Here is a 16,538-nt window from a genome sequence, read left to right on the forward strand (position 1 = left end):
CTGTCATGAGATCACTGGTAGTAGGCGCAGACCCCCTTCTTGGTTTTCTGTCATGAGATCACTGGGAGTAGGTGCAGACCCCCTGCATGGTTTTCTGCCATGAGATCACTGGGAGTAGGCGCAGACCCCCTGCATGGTTTTCTGTCATGAGATCACTGGGAGTAGGCGCAGACCCCCTGCATGGTTTTCTGTCATGAGATCACTAGGAGTAGGCGCAGACCCCCTGCATGGTTTTCTCTCAAGAGATCACTGGGAGTAGGTGCAGACCCCCTGCATGATTTCATGTCATGAGATCACTGGGAGTAGGCACAGACCCCCCCACAAGGTTTTCTGTCATGAGATCACTGGGAGTAGGCGCAGACCCCCTGCATGGTTTTCTGTCATGAGATCACTGGGAGTAGGCGCGGACCCCCCCACAAGGTTTTCTGTCTCGAGATCACTGGGAGTAGGCGCAGACCCCCTTCATGGTTTTCTGTCATGAGATCACTGAGAGTAGGCGCAGATCTCCTTCATGGTTTTCTGTCATGAGATCACTGGGAGTAGGCGCAGACCCCCTGCATGGTTTTCTGTCATGAGAACACTGGGAGTAGGCGCAGGCCCCCTGAATGGTTTTCTGTCATGAGATCACTGGGAGTAGGCGCAGACCTCCTTCATGGTTTTCTGTCATGAGATCACTGGGAGTAGGCGCAGACCCCCTGAATGGTTTTCTGTCATGAGATCACTGAGAGTAGGCGCAGACCCCCTGCATGGTTTTCTGTTATGAGATCACTGGGAGTAGGCGCTGACCCCCCCACAAGGTTTTCTGTCATGAGATCACTGGGAGTAGGCGCAGACCCCCTGCATGGTTTTCTTTCATGAGATCACTGGGAGTAGGCGCAGACCCCCGGCATGGTTTTCTGTCATGAGATCACTGGGAGTAGGCGCAGACCCCCCCCACAAGGTTTTCTATCATGAGATCACTGGGAGTAGGCGCAGACCCCCCGCATGGTTTTCTGTCATGAGATCACTGGGAGTAGGCGCAGACCCCCTGCATGGTTTTCTGTCATGAGATCACTGAGAGTAGGCGCAGACCCCCTGCATGGTTTTCTGTCATGAGATCACTGGGAGTAGGCGCAGACCCCCTTCATGGTTTTCTGTCATGAGATCACTGGGAGTAGGCGCAGACCCTCTTCATGGTTTTCTGTCATGAGATCACTGAGAGTAGGCGCAGACCTCCTTCATGGTTTTCTGTCATGAGATCACTGGGAGTAGGCACAGACCCCCCCATAAGGTTTTCTGTCATGAGATCACTGGGAGTAGGCGCAGACCCCCTGCATGGTTTTCTGTCATGAGATCACTGGGAGTAGGCGCAGACCCCCTTCATGGTTTTCTGTCATGAGATCACTGGGAGTAGGCGCAGACCCCCTTCATGGTTTTCTGTCATGAGATCTCTGGGAGTAGGCACAGACCCCCTTCATGGTTTTCTGTCATGAGATCACTGAGAGTAGGTGCAGACCCCCTTCATGGTTTTCTGTCATGAGATCACTGGTAGTAGGCGCAGACCCCCTTCTTGGTTTTCTGTCATGAGATCACTAGGAGTAGGCGCAGACCCCCTGCATGGTTTTCTGACATGAGATCACTGGGAGTAGGCGCAGACCCCCTGCATGGTTTTCTGTCATGAGATCACTGGGAGTAGGCGCAGACCCCCTGCATGGTTTTCTGTCATGAGATCACTAGGAGTAGGCGCAGACCCCCTGCATGGTTTTCTCTCATGAGATCACTGGGAGTAGGTGCAGACCCCCTGCATGGTTTCATGTCATGAGATCACTGGGAGTAGGCGCAGACCCCTCCACAAGGTTTTCTGTCATGAGATCACTGGGAGTAGGCGCAGACCCCCTGCGTGGTTTTCTGTCATGAGATCACTGGAAGTAGGCGCAGACCCCCTGCGTGGTTTTCTCTCATGAGATCACTGGGAGTAGGCGCAGACCCCCTGAATGGTTTTCTGTCATGAGATCACTGGGAGTAGGCGCAGACCCCCTTCATGGTTTTCTGTCATGAGATCACTGGGAGTAGGCGCAGACCCCCTTCATGGTTTCATGTCATGAGATCACTGGGAGTAGGCACAGACCCCCCCCACAAGGTTTTCTGTCATGAGATCACTGGGAGTAGGCGCAGACCCCCCCACAAGGTTTTCTGTCATGAGATCACTGGGAGTAGGCGCAGACCCCCTGCGTGGTTTTCTGTCATGAGATCATTGGGAGTAGGCACAGACCCCCTGCATGGTTTTCTGTCATGAGATCACTGGGAGTAGGTGCAGACCCCCGGCATGATTTTCTGTCATGAGATCATTGGGAGTAGGCGCAGACCCCCTGCATGGTTTTCTGTCATGAGATCACTGGGTGTAGGCGCAGACCCCCTTCATGGTTTTCTGTCATGAGATCACTGAGAGTAGGCGCAGACCTCCTTCATGGTTTTCTGTCATGAGATCACTGGGAGTAGGCGCAGACTCCCTGCATGGTTTTCTGTCATGAGATCACTGAGAGTAGGCGCAGACCCCCTGCATGGTTTTCTGTCATGAGATCACTGGGAGTAGGCGCTGACCCCCCCACAAGGTTTTCTGTCATGATATCACTGGGAGTAGGCGCAGACCCCCTGCATGGTTTTTTGTCATGAGATCACTGGGAGTAGGCGCAGACCCCCGGCATGGTTTTCTGTCATGAGATCACTGGGAGTAGGCGCAGACCCCCCACAAGGTTTTCTGTCATGAGATCACTGGGAGTAGGCGCAGACCCCCCCCACAAGGTTTTCTGTCATGAGATCAATGGGAGTAGGCATAGACCCCCCCGCATGGTTTTCTGTCATGAGATCACTGGGAGTAGGCGCAGACCCCCTGCATGGTTTTCTGTCATGAGATCACTGAGAGTAGGCGCAGACCCCCTTCATGGTTTTCTGTCATGAGATCACTGGGAGTAGGCACAGACCCTCTTCATGGTTTTCTGTCATGAGATCACTGAGAGTAGGCGCAGACCTCCTTCATGGTTTTCTGTCATGAGATCACTGGGAGTAGGCGCAGACCCCCTGCATGGTTTTCTGTCATGAGATCACTGGGAGTAGGCGCAGACCCCCCCATAAGGTTTTCTGTCATGAGATCACTGGGAGTAGGCGCAGACCCCCTGCATGGTTTTTTGTCATGAGATCACTGGGAGTAGGCGCAGATCCCCTTCATGGTTTTCTGTCATGAGATCACTGGGAGTAGGCACAGACCCCCTTCATGGTTTTCTGTCATGAGATCACTTGGAGTAGGCGCAGACCCCCTTCATGGTTTTCTGTCATGAGATCACTGAGAGTAGGCGCAGACCCCCTTCATAGTTTTCTGTCATGAGATCACTGGTAGTAGGCGCAGACCCCCTTCTTGGTTTTCTGTCATGAGATCACTGGGAGTAGGTGCAGACCCCCTGCATGGTTTTCTGCCATGAGATCACTGGGAGTAGGCGCAGACCCCCTGCATGGTTTTCTGTCATGAGATCACTGGGAGTAGGCGCAGACCCCCTGCATGGTTTTCTGTCATGAGATCACTAGGAGTAGGCGCAGACCCCCTGCGTGGTTTTCTCTCAAGAGATCACTGGGAGTAGGTGCAGACCCCCTGCATGATTTCATGTCATGAGATCACTGGGAGTAGGCACAGACCCCCCCACAAGGTTTTCTGTCATGAGATCACTGGGAGTAGGCGCAGACCCCCTGCATGGTTTTCTGTCATGAGATCACTGGGAGTAGGCGCGGACCCCCCCACAAGGTTTTCTGTCATGAGATCACTGGGAGTAGGCGCAGACCCCCTGCGTGGTTTTCTGTAATGAGATCACTGGAAGTAGGCGCAGACCCCCTGCATGGTTTTCTCTCATGAGATCACTGGGAGTAGGCGCAGACCCCCTGCATGGTTTTCTGTCATGAGATCACTGGGAGTAGGCACAGACCCCCTTCATGGTTTTCTGTCATGAGATCACTGGGAGTAGGCGCAGACCCCCTTCATGGTTTTCTGTCATGAGATCACTGAGAGTAGGCGCAGACCCCCTTCATGGTTTTCTGTCATGAGATCACTGGGAGTAGGCGTAGGCCCCCTGCATGGTTTTCTGTCATGAGATCACTGGGAGTAGGCGCAGACCCCCCACAAGGTTTTCTGTCATGAGATCACTGGGAGTAGGCGCAGACCTCCTGCATGGTTTTCTGTCATGAGATCACTGGGAGTAGGTGCAGACCCCCTGCATGGTTTTCTGTCATGAGATCACTGGGAGTAGGTGCAGACTCCCTGCATGATTTTCTGTCATGAGATCATTGGGAGTAGGCGCAGACCCCCTGCATGGTTTTCTGTCATGAGATCACTGAGAGTAGGCGCAGATCCCCTGCATGGTTTTCTGTCATGAGATCACTGGGAGTAGGCGCAGACCCCCTGCATGGTTTTCTGTCATCAGATCTCTGAGAGTAGGCGCAGACCCCCTGCATGGTTTTATGTCATGAGATCACTGGGAGTAGGCACAGACCCCCCCCACAAGGTTTTCTGTCATGAGATCACTGGGAGTAGGCGCAGACCCCCTGCATGGTTTTCTGTCATGAGATCACTGGGAGTAGGCGCAGACCCCCCCACAAGGTTTTCTGTCATGAGATCACTGGGAGTAGGCGCAGACCCCCACAAGGTTTTCTGTCATGAGATCACTGGGAGTAGGCGCAGACCCCCTGCATGGTTTTCTGTCATGAGATCACTGGGAGTAGGTGCAGACCCCCTGCATGGTTTTCTGTCACGAGATCACTGGGAGTAGGCACAGACCCCCCATAAGGTTTTCTGTCATGAGAACACTGGGAGTAGGCGCAGACTTCCTGCATGGTTTTCTGTCATGAGATCACTGGGAGTAGGCGTAGACCCCCTGCATGGTTTTCTCTCATGAGATCACTGGGAGTAGGCACAGACCCCCTGCATGGTTTTCTGTCATGAGATCACTGGGAGTAGGCGCAGACCCCCTTCATGGTTTTCTGTCATGAGATCACTGGGAGTAGGCGCAGACCCCCCACAAGGTTTTCTGTCATGAGATCACTGGGAGTAGGCGCAGACCCCCCCCACAAGGTTTTCTGTCATGAGATCAATGGGAGTAGGCACAGACCCCCCCGCATGGTTTTCTGTCATGAGATCACTGGGAGTAGGCGCAGACCCCCTGCATGGTTTTCTGTCATGAGATCACTGAGAGTAGGCGCAGACCCCCTTCATGGTTTTCTGTCATGAGATCACTGGGAGTAGGCACAGACCCTCTTCATGGTTTTCTGTCATGAGATCACTGAGAGTAGGCGCAGACCTCCTTCATGGTTTTCTGTCATGAGATCACTGGGAGTAGGCGCAGAAACCCCTCAAGGTTTTCTGTCATGAGGTCACTGGGAGTAGGCGCAGACCCCCTGCATGGTTTTCTGTCATGAGATCACTGGGAGTAGGCGCAGACCCCCCCACGAGGTTTTCTGTCATGAGATCACTGGGAGTAGGCACAGACCCCCCCACAAGGTTTTCTGTCATGAGATCACTGGGTGTATGCGCAGACCCCCCTGCTTGGTTTTCTGTCATCAGATCACTGAGAGTAGGCGCAGACCCCCTACAAGGATTTCAGTCATGAGATCACAGAGAGTAGGTGCAGAGCCCCACAAGGATTTCTGTCATGAGATCACTGGGAGTAGGCACAGACCCCCTGCATTGTTTTCAGTCATGAGATCACTTGGAGTAGGCGCAGACCCCCTGCGTGGTTTTCTGTCATGAGATCACTGGGAGTAGGCGCAGACCCCTTGCATGGTTTTCTGTCATGAGATCACTGGAAGTAGGCGCACACCCCCTGCATGGTTTTCTCTCATGAGATCACTGGGAGTAGGCGCAGACCCCCTGCATGGATTTCTGTCATGAGATCACTGGGAGTAGGCGCAGACCCCCTTCATGGTTTTCTGTCATGAGATCACTGGGAGTAGGCGCAGACCCTCTTCATGGTTTCATGTCTATGAGATCACTGGGAGTAGGCACCGACCCCCCCACAAGGTTTTCTGTCATGAGATCACTGGGAGTAGGCGCAGACCCCCTGCGTGGTTTTCTGTCATGAGATCACTGGGAGTAGGCGCAGACCCCCTGCATGGTTTTCTGTCATGAGATCACTGGGAGTAGGTGCAGACCCCCTGCATGATTTTCTGTCATGAGATCATTGGGAGTAGGCGCAGACCCCCTGCATGGTTTTCTGTCATGAGATCACTGAGAGTAGGCGCAGACCTCCTTCATGGTTTTCTGTCATGAGATCACTGAGAGTAGGCGCAGACCCCCTGCATGGTTTTCTGTCATGAGATCACTGGGAGTAGGCGCTGACCCCCCCACAAGGTTTTCTGTCATGAGATCACTGGGAGTAGGCGCAGACCCCCTGCATGGTTTTTTGTCATGAGATCACTGGGAGTAGGCGCAGACCCCCAGCATGGTTTTCTGTCATGAGATCACTGGGAGTAGGCGCAGACCCCCCACAAGGTTTTCTGTCATGAGATCACTGGGAGTAGGCGCAGACCCCCCCCCACAAGGTTTTCTGTCATGAGATCAATGGGAGTAGGCGTAGACCCCCCGCATGGTTTTCTGTCATGAGATCACTGGGAGTAGGCGCAGACCCCCTGCATGGTTTTCTGTCATGAGATCACTGAGAGTAGGCACAGACCCCCTTCATGGTTTTCTGTCATGAGATCACTGGGAGTAGGCACAGACCCTCTTCATTGTTTTCTGTCATGAGATCACTGAGAGTAGGCGCAGACCTCCTTCATGGTTTTCTGTCATGAGATCACTGGGAGTAGGCGCAGACCCCCTGCATGGTTTTCGGTCATGAGATCACTGGGAGTAGGCACAGACACCCCCCACAAGGTTTTCTGTCATGAGATCACTGGGTGTAGGCGCAGACCCCCTGCATGGTTTTCTGTCATGAGATCACTGGGAGTAGGCGCAGACACCCCTCAAGGTTTTCTGTCATGAGGTCACTGGGAGTAGGCGCAGACCCCCTGCATGGTTTTCTGTCAAGAGATTACTGGGAGTAGGTGCAGACCCCCTGCATGGTTTTATGTCATGAGATCACTGGGAGTAGGCGCAGACCCCCTGCATGGTTTTCGGTCATGAGATCACTGGGAGTAGGCACAGACACCCCCCACAAGGTTTTCTGTCATGAGATCACTGGGTGTAGGCGCAGACCCCCTGCATGGTTTTCTGTCATGAGATCACTGGGAGTAGGCGCAGACACCCCTCAAGGTTTTCTGTCATGAGGTCACTGGGAGTAGGCGCAGACCCCCTTCATGGTTTTCTGTCATGAGATCACTGGTAGTAGGCGCAGACCCCCTTCTTGGTTTTCTGTCATGATTTCACTGGGAGTAGGCGCAGACCCCCTGCATGGTTTTCTGCCATGAGATCACTGGGAGTAGGCGCAGACCAACTGCATGGTTTTCTGTCATGAGATCACTGGGAGTAGGCGCAGACCTCCTGCATGGTTTTCTGTCATGAGATCACTAGGAGTAGGCGCAGACCCCCTGCATGGTTTTCTCTCAAGAGATCACTGGGAGTAGGTGCAGACCCCCTGCATGATTTCATGTCATGAGATCACTGGGAGTAGGCACAGACCCCCCCACAAGGTTTTTTGTCATGAGATCACTGGGAGTAGGCGCAGACCCCCCCCCACAAGGTTTTCTGTCATGAGATCACTGGGAGTAGGCGCAGACCCCCACAAGGTTTTCTGTCATGAGATCACTGGGAGTAGGCGCAGACCCCCTGCATGGTTTTCTGTCATGAGATCACTGAGAGTAGGCGCAGACCTCCTTCATGGTTTTCTGTCATGAGATCACTGGGAGTAGGCGCAGACTCCCTGCATGGTTTTCTGTCATGAGATCACTGAGAGTAGGCGCAGACCCCCTGCATGGTTTTCTGTCATGAGATCACTGGGAGTAGGCGCTGACCCCCCCACAAGGTTTTCTGTCATGAGATCACTGGGAGTAGGCGCAGACCCCCTGCATGGTTTTTTGTCATGAGATCACTGGGAGTAGGCGCAGACCCCCGGCATGGTTTTCTGTCATGAGATCACTGGGAGTAGGCGCAGACCCCCCACAAGGTTTTCTGTCATGAGATCACTGGGAGTAGGCGCAGACCCCCCCCACAAGGTTTTCTGTCATGAGATCAATGGGAGTAGGCACAGACCCCCCCGCATGGTTTTCTGTCATGAGATCACTGGGAGTAGGCGCAGACCCCCTGCATGGTTTTCTGTCATGAGATCACTGAGAGTAGGCGCAGACCCCCTTCATGGTTTTCTGTCATGAGATCACTGGGAGTAGGCACAGACCCTCTTCATGGTTTTCTGTCATGAGATCACTGAGAGTAGGCGCAGACCTCCTTCATGGTTTTCTGTCATGAGATCACTGGGAGTAGGCGCAGACCCCCTGCATGGTTTTCTGTCATGAGATCACAGACCCCCCCATAAGGTTTTCTGTCATGAGATCACTGGGAGTAGGCGCAGACCCCCTGCATGGTTTTTTGTCATGAGATCACTGGGAGTAGGCGCAGATCCCCTTCATGGTTTTCTGTCATGAGATCACTGGGAGTAGGCACAGACCCCCTTCATGGTTTTCTGTCATGAGATCACTGGGAGTAGGCGCAGACCCCCTTCATGGTTTTCTGTCATGAGATCACTGAGAGTAGGCGCAGACCCCCTTCATGGTTTTCTGTCATGAGATCACTGGTAGTAGGCGCAGACCCCCTTCTTGGTTTTCTGTCATGAGATCACTGGGAGTAGGTGCAGACCCCCTGCATGGTTTTCTGCCATGAGATCACTGGGAGTAGGCGCAGACCCCCTGCATGGTTTTCTGTCATGAGATCACTGGGAGTAGGCGCAGACCCCCTGCATGGTTTTCTGTCATGAGATCACTAGGAGTAGGCGCAGACCCCCTGCATGGTTTTCTCTCAAGAGATCACTGGGAGTAGGTGCAGACCCCCTGCATGATTTCATGTCATGAGATCACTGGGAGTAGGCACAGACCCCCCCACAAGGTTTTCTGTCATGAGATCACTGGGAGTAGGCGCAGACCCCCTGCATGGTTTTCTGTCATGAGATCACTGGGAGTAGGCGCGGACCCCCCCACAAGGTTTTCTGTCATGAGATCACTGGGAGTAGGCGCAGACCCCCTGCGTGGTTTTCTGTCATGAGATCACTGGAAGTAGGCGCAGACCCCCTGCATGGTTTTCTCTCATGAGATCACTGGGAGTAGGCGCAGACCCCCTGCATGGCTTTCTGTCATGAGATCACTGGGAGTAGGCGCAGACCCCCTTCATGGTTTTCTGTCATGAGATCACTGGGAGTAGGCGCAGACCCCCTTCATGGTTTTCTGTCATGAGATCACTGAGAGTAGGCGCAGACCCCCTTCATGGTTTTCTGTCATGAGATCACTGGGAGTAGGCGTAGGCCCCCTGCATGGTTTTCTGTCATGAGATCACTGGGAGTAGGCGCAGACCCCCCACAAGGTTTTCTGTCATGAGATCACTGGGAGTAGGCGCAGACCTCCTGCATGGTTTTCTGTCATGAGATCACTGGGAGTAGGTGCAGACCCCCTGCATGGTTTTCTATCATGAGATCACTGGGAGTAGGTGCAGACCCCCTGCATGATTTTCTGTCATGAGATCATTGGGAGTAGGCGCAGACCCCCTGCATGGTTTTCTGTCATGAGATCACTGAGAGTAGGCGCAGATCCCCTGCATGGTTTTCTGTCATGAGATCACTGGGAGTAGGCGCAGACCCCCTGCATGGTTTTCTGTCATCAGATCTCTGAGAGTAGGCGCAGACCCCCTGCATGGTTTTATGTCATGAGATCACTGGGAGTAGGCACAGACCCCCCCCCCCACAAGGTTTTCTGTCATGAGATCACTGGGAGTAGGCGCAGACCCCCTGCATGGTTTTCTGTCATGAGATCACTGGGAGTAGGCGCAGACCCCCCCCACAAGGTTTTCTGTCATGAGATCACTGGGAGTAGGCGCAGACCCCCACAAGGTTTTCTGTCATGAGATCACTGGGAGTAGGCGCAGACCAACTGCATGGTTTTCTGTCATGAGATCACTGGGAGTAGGCGCAGACCTCCTGCATGGTTTTCTGTCATGAGATCACTAGGAGTAGGCGCAGACCCCCTGCATGGTTTTCTCTCAAGAGATCACTGGGAGTAGGTGCAGACCCCCTGCATGATTTCATGTCATGAGATCACTGGGAGTAGGCACAGACCCCCCCACAAGGTTTTTTGTCATGAGATCACTGGGAGTAGGCGCAGACCCCCCCCCACAAGGTTTTCTGTCATGAGATCACTGGGAGTAGGCGCAGACCCCCACAAGGTTTTCTGTCATGAGATCACTGGGAGTAGGCGCAGACCCCCTGCATGGTTTTCTGTCATGAGATCACTGAGAGTAGGCGCAGACCTCCTTCATGGTTTTCTGTCATGAGATCACTGGGAGTAGGCGCAGACTCCCTGCATGGTTTTCTGTCATGAGATCACTGAGAGTAGGCGCAGACCCCCTGCATGGTTTTCTGTCATGAGATCACTGGGAGTAGGCGCTGACCCCCCCACAAGGTTTTCTGTCATGAGATCACTGGGAGTAGGCGCAGACCCCCTGCATGGTTTTTTGTCATGAGATCACTGGGAGTAGGCGCAGACCCCCGGCATGGTTTTCTGTCATGAGATCACTGGGAGTAGGCGCAGACCCCCCACAAGGTTTTCTGTCATGAGATCACTGGGAGTAGGCGCAGACCCCCCCCACAAGGTTTTCTGTCATGAGATCAATGGGAGTAGGCATAGACCCCCCCGCATGGTTTTCTGTCATGAGATCACTGGGAGTAGGCGCAGACCCCCTGCATGGTTTTCTGTCATGAGATCACTGAGAGTAGGCGCAGACCCCCTTCATGGTTTTCTGTCATGAGATCACTGGGAGTAGGCACAGACCCTCTTCATGGTTTTCTGTCATGAGATCACTGAGAGTAGGCGCAGACCTCCTTCATGGTTTTCTGTCATGAGATCACTGGGAGTAGGCGCAGACCCCCTGCATGGTTTTCTGTCATGAGATCACTGGGAGTAGGCGCAGACCCCCCCATAAGGTTTTCTGTCATGAGATCACTGGGAGTAGGCGCAGACCCCCTGCATGGTTTTTTGTCATGAGATCACTGGGAGTAGGCGCAGATCCCCTTCATGGTTTTCTGTCATGAGATCACTGGGAGTAGGCACAGACCCCCTTCATGGTTTTCTGTCATGAGATCACTGGGAGTAGGCGCAGACCCCCTTCATGGTTTTCTGTCATGAGATCACTGAGAGTAGGCGCAGACCCCCTTCATGGTTTTCTGTCATGAGATCACTGGTAGTAGGCGCAGACCCCCTTCTTGGTTTTCTGTCATGAGATCACTGGGAGTAGGTGCAGACCCCCTGCATGGTTTTCTGCCATGAGATCACTGGGAGTAGGCGCAGACCCCCTGCATGGTTTTCTGTCATGAGATCACTGGGAGTAGGCGCAGACCCCCTGCATGGTTTTCTGTCATGAGATCACTAGGAGTAGGCGCAGACCCCCTGCATGGTTTTCTCTCAAGAGATCACTGGGAGTAGGTGCAGACCCCCTGCATGATTTCATGTCATGAGATCACTGGGAGTAGGCACAGACCCCCCCACAAGGTTTTCTGTCATGAGATCACTGGGAGTAGGCGCAGACCCCCTGCATGGTTTTCTGTCATGAGATCACTGGGAGTAGGCGCGGACCCCCCCACAAGGTTTTCTGTCATGAGATCACTGGGAGTAGGCGCAGACCCCCTGCGTGGTTTTCTGTCATGAGATCACTGGAAGTAGGCGCAGACCCCCTGCATGGTTTTCTCTCATGAGATCACTGGGAGTAGGCGCAGACCCCCTGCATGGCTTTCTGTCATGAGATCACTGGGAGTAGGCGCAGACCCCCTTCATGGTTTTCTGTCATGAGATCACTGGGAGTAGGCGCAGACCCCCTTCATGGTTTTCTGTCATGAGATCACTGAGAGTAGGCGCAGACCCCCTTCATGGTTTTCTGTCATGAGATCACTGGGAGTAGGCGTAGGCCCCCTGCATGGTTTTCTGTCATGAGATCACTGGGAGTAGGCGCAGACCCCCCACAAGGTTTTCTGTCATGAGATCACTGGGAGTAGGCGCAGACCTCCTGCATGGTTTTCTGTCATGAGATCACTGGGAGTAGGTGCAGACCCCCTGCATGGTTTTCTATCATGAGATCACTGGGAGTAGGTGCAGACCCCCTGCATGATTTTCTGTCATGAGATCATTGGGAGTAGGCGCAGACCCCCTGCATGGTTTTCTGTCATGAGATCACTGAGAGTAGGCGCAGATCCCCTGCATGGTTTTCTGTCATGAGATCACTGGGAGTAGGCGCAGACCCCCTGCATGGTTTTCTGTCATCAGATCTCTGAGAGTAGGCGCAGACCCCCTGCATGGTTTTATGTCATGAGATCACTGGGAGTAGGCACAGACCCCCCCCCCACAAGGTTTTCTGTCATGAGATCACTGGGAGTAGGCGCAGACCCCCTGCATGGTTTTCTGTCATGAGATCACTGGGAGTAGGCGCAGACCCCCCCCACAAGGTTTTCTGTCATGAGATCACTGGGAGTAGGCGCAGACCCCCACAAGGTTTTCTGTCATGAGATCACTGGGAGTAGGCGCAGACCCCCTGCATGGTTTTCTGTCATGAGATCACTGGGAGTAGGTGCAGACCCCCTGCATGGTTTTCTGTCACGAGATCACTGGGAGTAGGCGCAGACCCCCCATAAGGTTTTCTGTCATGAGAACACTGGGAGTAGGCGCAGACTTCCTGCATGGTTTTCTGTCATGAGATCACTGGGTGTAGGCGCAGACCCCCTTCATGGTTTTCTGTCATGAGATCACTGAGAGTAGGCGCAGACCTCCTTCATGGTTTTCTGTCATGAGATCACTGGGAGTAGGCGCAGACTCCCTGCATGGTTTTCTGTCATGAGATCACTGAGAGTAGGCGCAGACCCCCTGCATGGTTTTCTGTCATGAGATCACTGGGAGTAGGCGCTGACCCCCCCACAAGGTTTTCTGTCATGAGATCACTGGGAGTAGGCGCAGACCCCCTGCATGGTTTTTTGTCATGAGATCACTGGGAGTAGGCGCAGACCCCCGGCATGGTTTTCTGTCATGAGATCACTGGGAGTAGGCGCAGACCCCCCACAAGGTTTTCTGTCATGAGATCACTGGGAGTAGGCGCAGACCCACCCCACAAGGTTTTCTGTCATGAGATCAATGGGAGTAGGCGCAGACCCCCTGCATGGTTTTCTGTCACGAGATCACTGGGAGTAGGCGCAGACCCCCCATAAGGTTTTCTGTCATGAGAACACTGGGAGTAGGCGCAGACTTCCTGCATGGTTTTCTGTCATGAGATCACTGGGTGTAGGCGCAGACCCCCTTCATGGTTTTCTGTCATGAGATCACTGAGAGTAGGCGCAGACCTCCTTCGTGGTTTTCTGTCATGAGATCACTGGGAGTAGGCGCAGACTCCCTGCATGGTTTTCTGTCATGAGATCACTGAGAGTAGGCGCAGACCCCCTGCATGGTTTTCTGTCATGAGATCACTGGGAGTAGGCGCTGACCCCCCCACAAGGTTTTCTGTCATGAGATCACTGGGAGTAGGCGCAGACCCCCACAAGGTTTTCTGTCATGAGATCACTGGGAGTAGGCGCAGACCCCCTGCATGGTTTTCTGTCATGAGATCACTGGGAGTAGGTGCAGACCCCCTGCATGGTTTTCTGTCACGAGATCACTGGGAGTAGGCGCAGACCCCCCATAAGGTTTTCTGTCATGAGAACACTGGGAGTAGGCGCAGACTTCCTGCATGGTTTTCTGTCATGAGATCACTGGGTGTAGGCGCAGACCCCCTTCATGGTTTTCTGTCATGAGATCACTGAGAGTAGGCGCAGACCTCCTTCATGGTTTTCTGTCATGAGATCACTGGGAGTAGGCGCAGACTCCCTGCATGGTTTTCTGTCATGAGATCACTGAGAGTAGGCGCAGACCCCCTGCATGGTTTTCTGTCATGAGATCACTGGGAGTAGGCGCTGACCCCCCCACAAGGTTTTCTGTCATGAGATCACTGGGAGTAGGCGCAGACCCCCTGCATGGTTTTTTGTCATGAGATCACTGGGAGTAGGCGCAGACCCCCGGCATGGTTTTCTGTCATGAGATCACTGGGAGTAGGCGCAGACCCCCCACAAGGTTTTCTGTCATGAGATCACTGGGAGTAGGCGCAGACCCCCCCCACAAGGTTTTCTGTCATGAGATCAATGGGAGTAGGCATAGACCCCCCCGCATGGTTTTCTGTCATGAGATCACTGGGAGTAGGCGCAGACCCCCTGCATGGTTTTCTGTCATGAGATCACTGAGAGTAGGCGCAGACCCCCTTCATGGTTTTCTGTCATGAGATCACTGGGAGTAGGCACAGACCCTCTTCATGGTTTTCTGTCATGAGATCACTGAGAGTAGGCGCAGACCTCCTTCATGGTTTTCTGTCATGAGATCACTGGGAGTAGGCGCAGACCCCCTGCATGGTTTTCTGTCATGAGATCACTGGGAGTAGGCGCAGACCCCCCCATAAGGTTTATTGTCATGAGATCACTGGGAGTAGGCGCAGACCCCCTGCATGGTTTTTTGTGATGAGATCACTGGGAGTAGGCGCAGATCCCCTTCATGGTTTTCTGTCATGAGATCACTGGGAGTAGGCACACAGACCCCCTTCATGGTTTTCTGTCATGAGATCACTGGGAGTAGGCGCAGACCCCCTTCATGGTTTTCTGTCATGAGATCACTGAGAGTAGGCGCAGACCCCCTTCATGGTTTTCTGTCATGAGATCACTGGTAGTAGGCGCAGACCCCCTTCTTGGTTTTCTATCATGAGATCACTGGGAGTAGGTGCAGACCCCCTGCATGGTTTTCTGCCATGAGATCACTGGGAGTAGGCGCAGACCCCCTGCATGGTTTTCTGTCATGAGATCACTGGGAGTAGGCGCAGACCCCCTGCATGGTTTTCTGTCATGAGATCACTAGGAGTAGGCGCAGACCCCCTGCATGGTTTTCTCTCAAGAGATCACTGGGAGTAGGTGCAGACCCCCTGCATGATTTCATGTCATGAGATCACTGGGAGTAGGCACAGACCCCCCCACAAGGTTTTCTGTCATGAGATCACTGGGAGTAGGCGCAGACCCCCTGCATGGTTTTCTGTCATGAGATCACTGGGAGTAGGCGCGGACCCCCCCACAAGGTTTTCTTTTCTGTCATGAGATCACTGGGAGTAGGCGCCGACCCCCCCCACAAGGTTTTCTGTCATGAGATCAATGGGAGTAGGCGTAGACCCCCCCGCATGGTTTTCTGTCATGAGATCACTGGGAGTAGGCGCAGACCCCCTGCATGGCTTTCTGTCATGAGATCACTGGGAGTAGGCGCAGACCCCCTTCATGGTTTTCTGTCATGAGATCACTGGGAGTAGGCGCAGACCCCCTTCATGGTTTTCTGTCATGAGATCACTGAGAGTAGGCGCAGACCCCCTTCATGGTTTTCTGTCATGAGATCACTGGGAGTAGGCGTAGGCCCCCTGCATGGTTTTCTGTCATGAGATCACTGGGAGTAGGCGCAGACCCCCCACAAGGTTTTCTGTCATGAGATCACTGGGAGTAGGCGCAGACCTCCTGCATGGTTTTCTGTCATGAGATCACTGGGAGTAGGTGCAGACCCCCTGCATGGTTTTCTGTCATGAGATCACTGGGAGTAGGTGCAGACCCCCTGCATGATTTTCTGTCATGAGATCATTGGGAGTAGGCGCAGACCCCCTGCATGGTTTTCTGTCATGAGATCACTGAGAGTAGGCGCAGATCCCCTGCATGGTTTTCTGTCATGAGATCACTGGGAGTAGGCGCAGACCCCCTGCATGGTTTTCTGTCATCAGATCTCTGAGAGTAGGCGCAGACCCACTGCATGGTTTTATGTCATGAGATCACTGGGAGTAGGCACAGACCCCCCCCACAAGGTTTTCTGTCATGAGATCACTGGGAGTAGGCGCAGACCCCCTGCATGGTTTTCTGTCATGAGATCACTGGGAGTAGGCGCAGACCCCCCCACAAGGTTTTCTGTCATGAGATCACTGGGAGTAGGCGCAGACCCCCACAAGGTTTTCTGTCATGAGATCACTGGGAGTAGGTGCAGACCCCCTGCATGGTTTTCTGTCATGAGATCACTGGGAGTAGGTGCAGACCCCCTGCATGGTTTTCTGTCACGAGATCACTGGGAGTAGGCGCAGACCCCCCATAAGGTTTTCTGTCATGAGAACACTGGGAGTAGGCGCAGACTTCCTGCATGGTTTTCTGTCATGAGATCACTGGGAGTAGGCGTAGACCCCCTGCATGGTTTTCTCTCATGAGATCACTGGGAGTAGGCACAGACCCCCTGCATGGTTTTCTGTCATGAGATCA

This window comes from Triturus cristatus, chromosome 6, assembly GCF_964204655.1.
Source record: "Triturus cristatus chromosome 6, aTriCri1.1, whole genome shotgun sequence".
Lineage (NCBI taxonomy): Eukaryota > Metazoa > Chordata > Amphibia > Caudata > Salamandridae > Triturus > Triturus cristatus.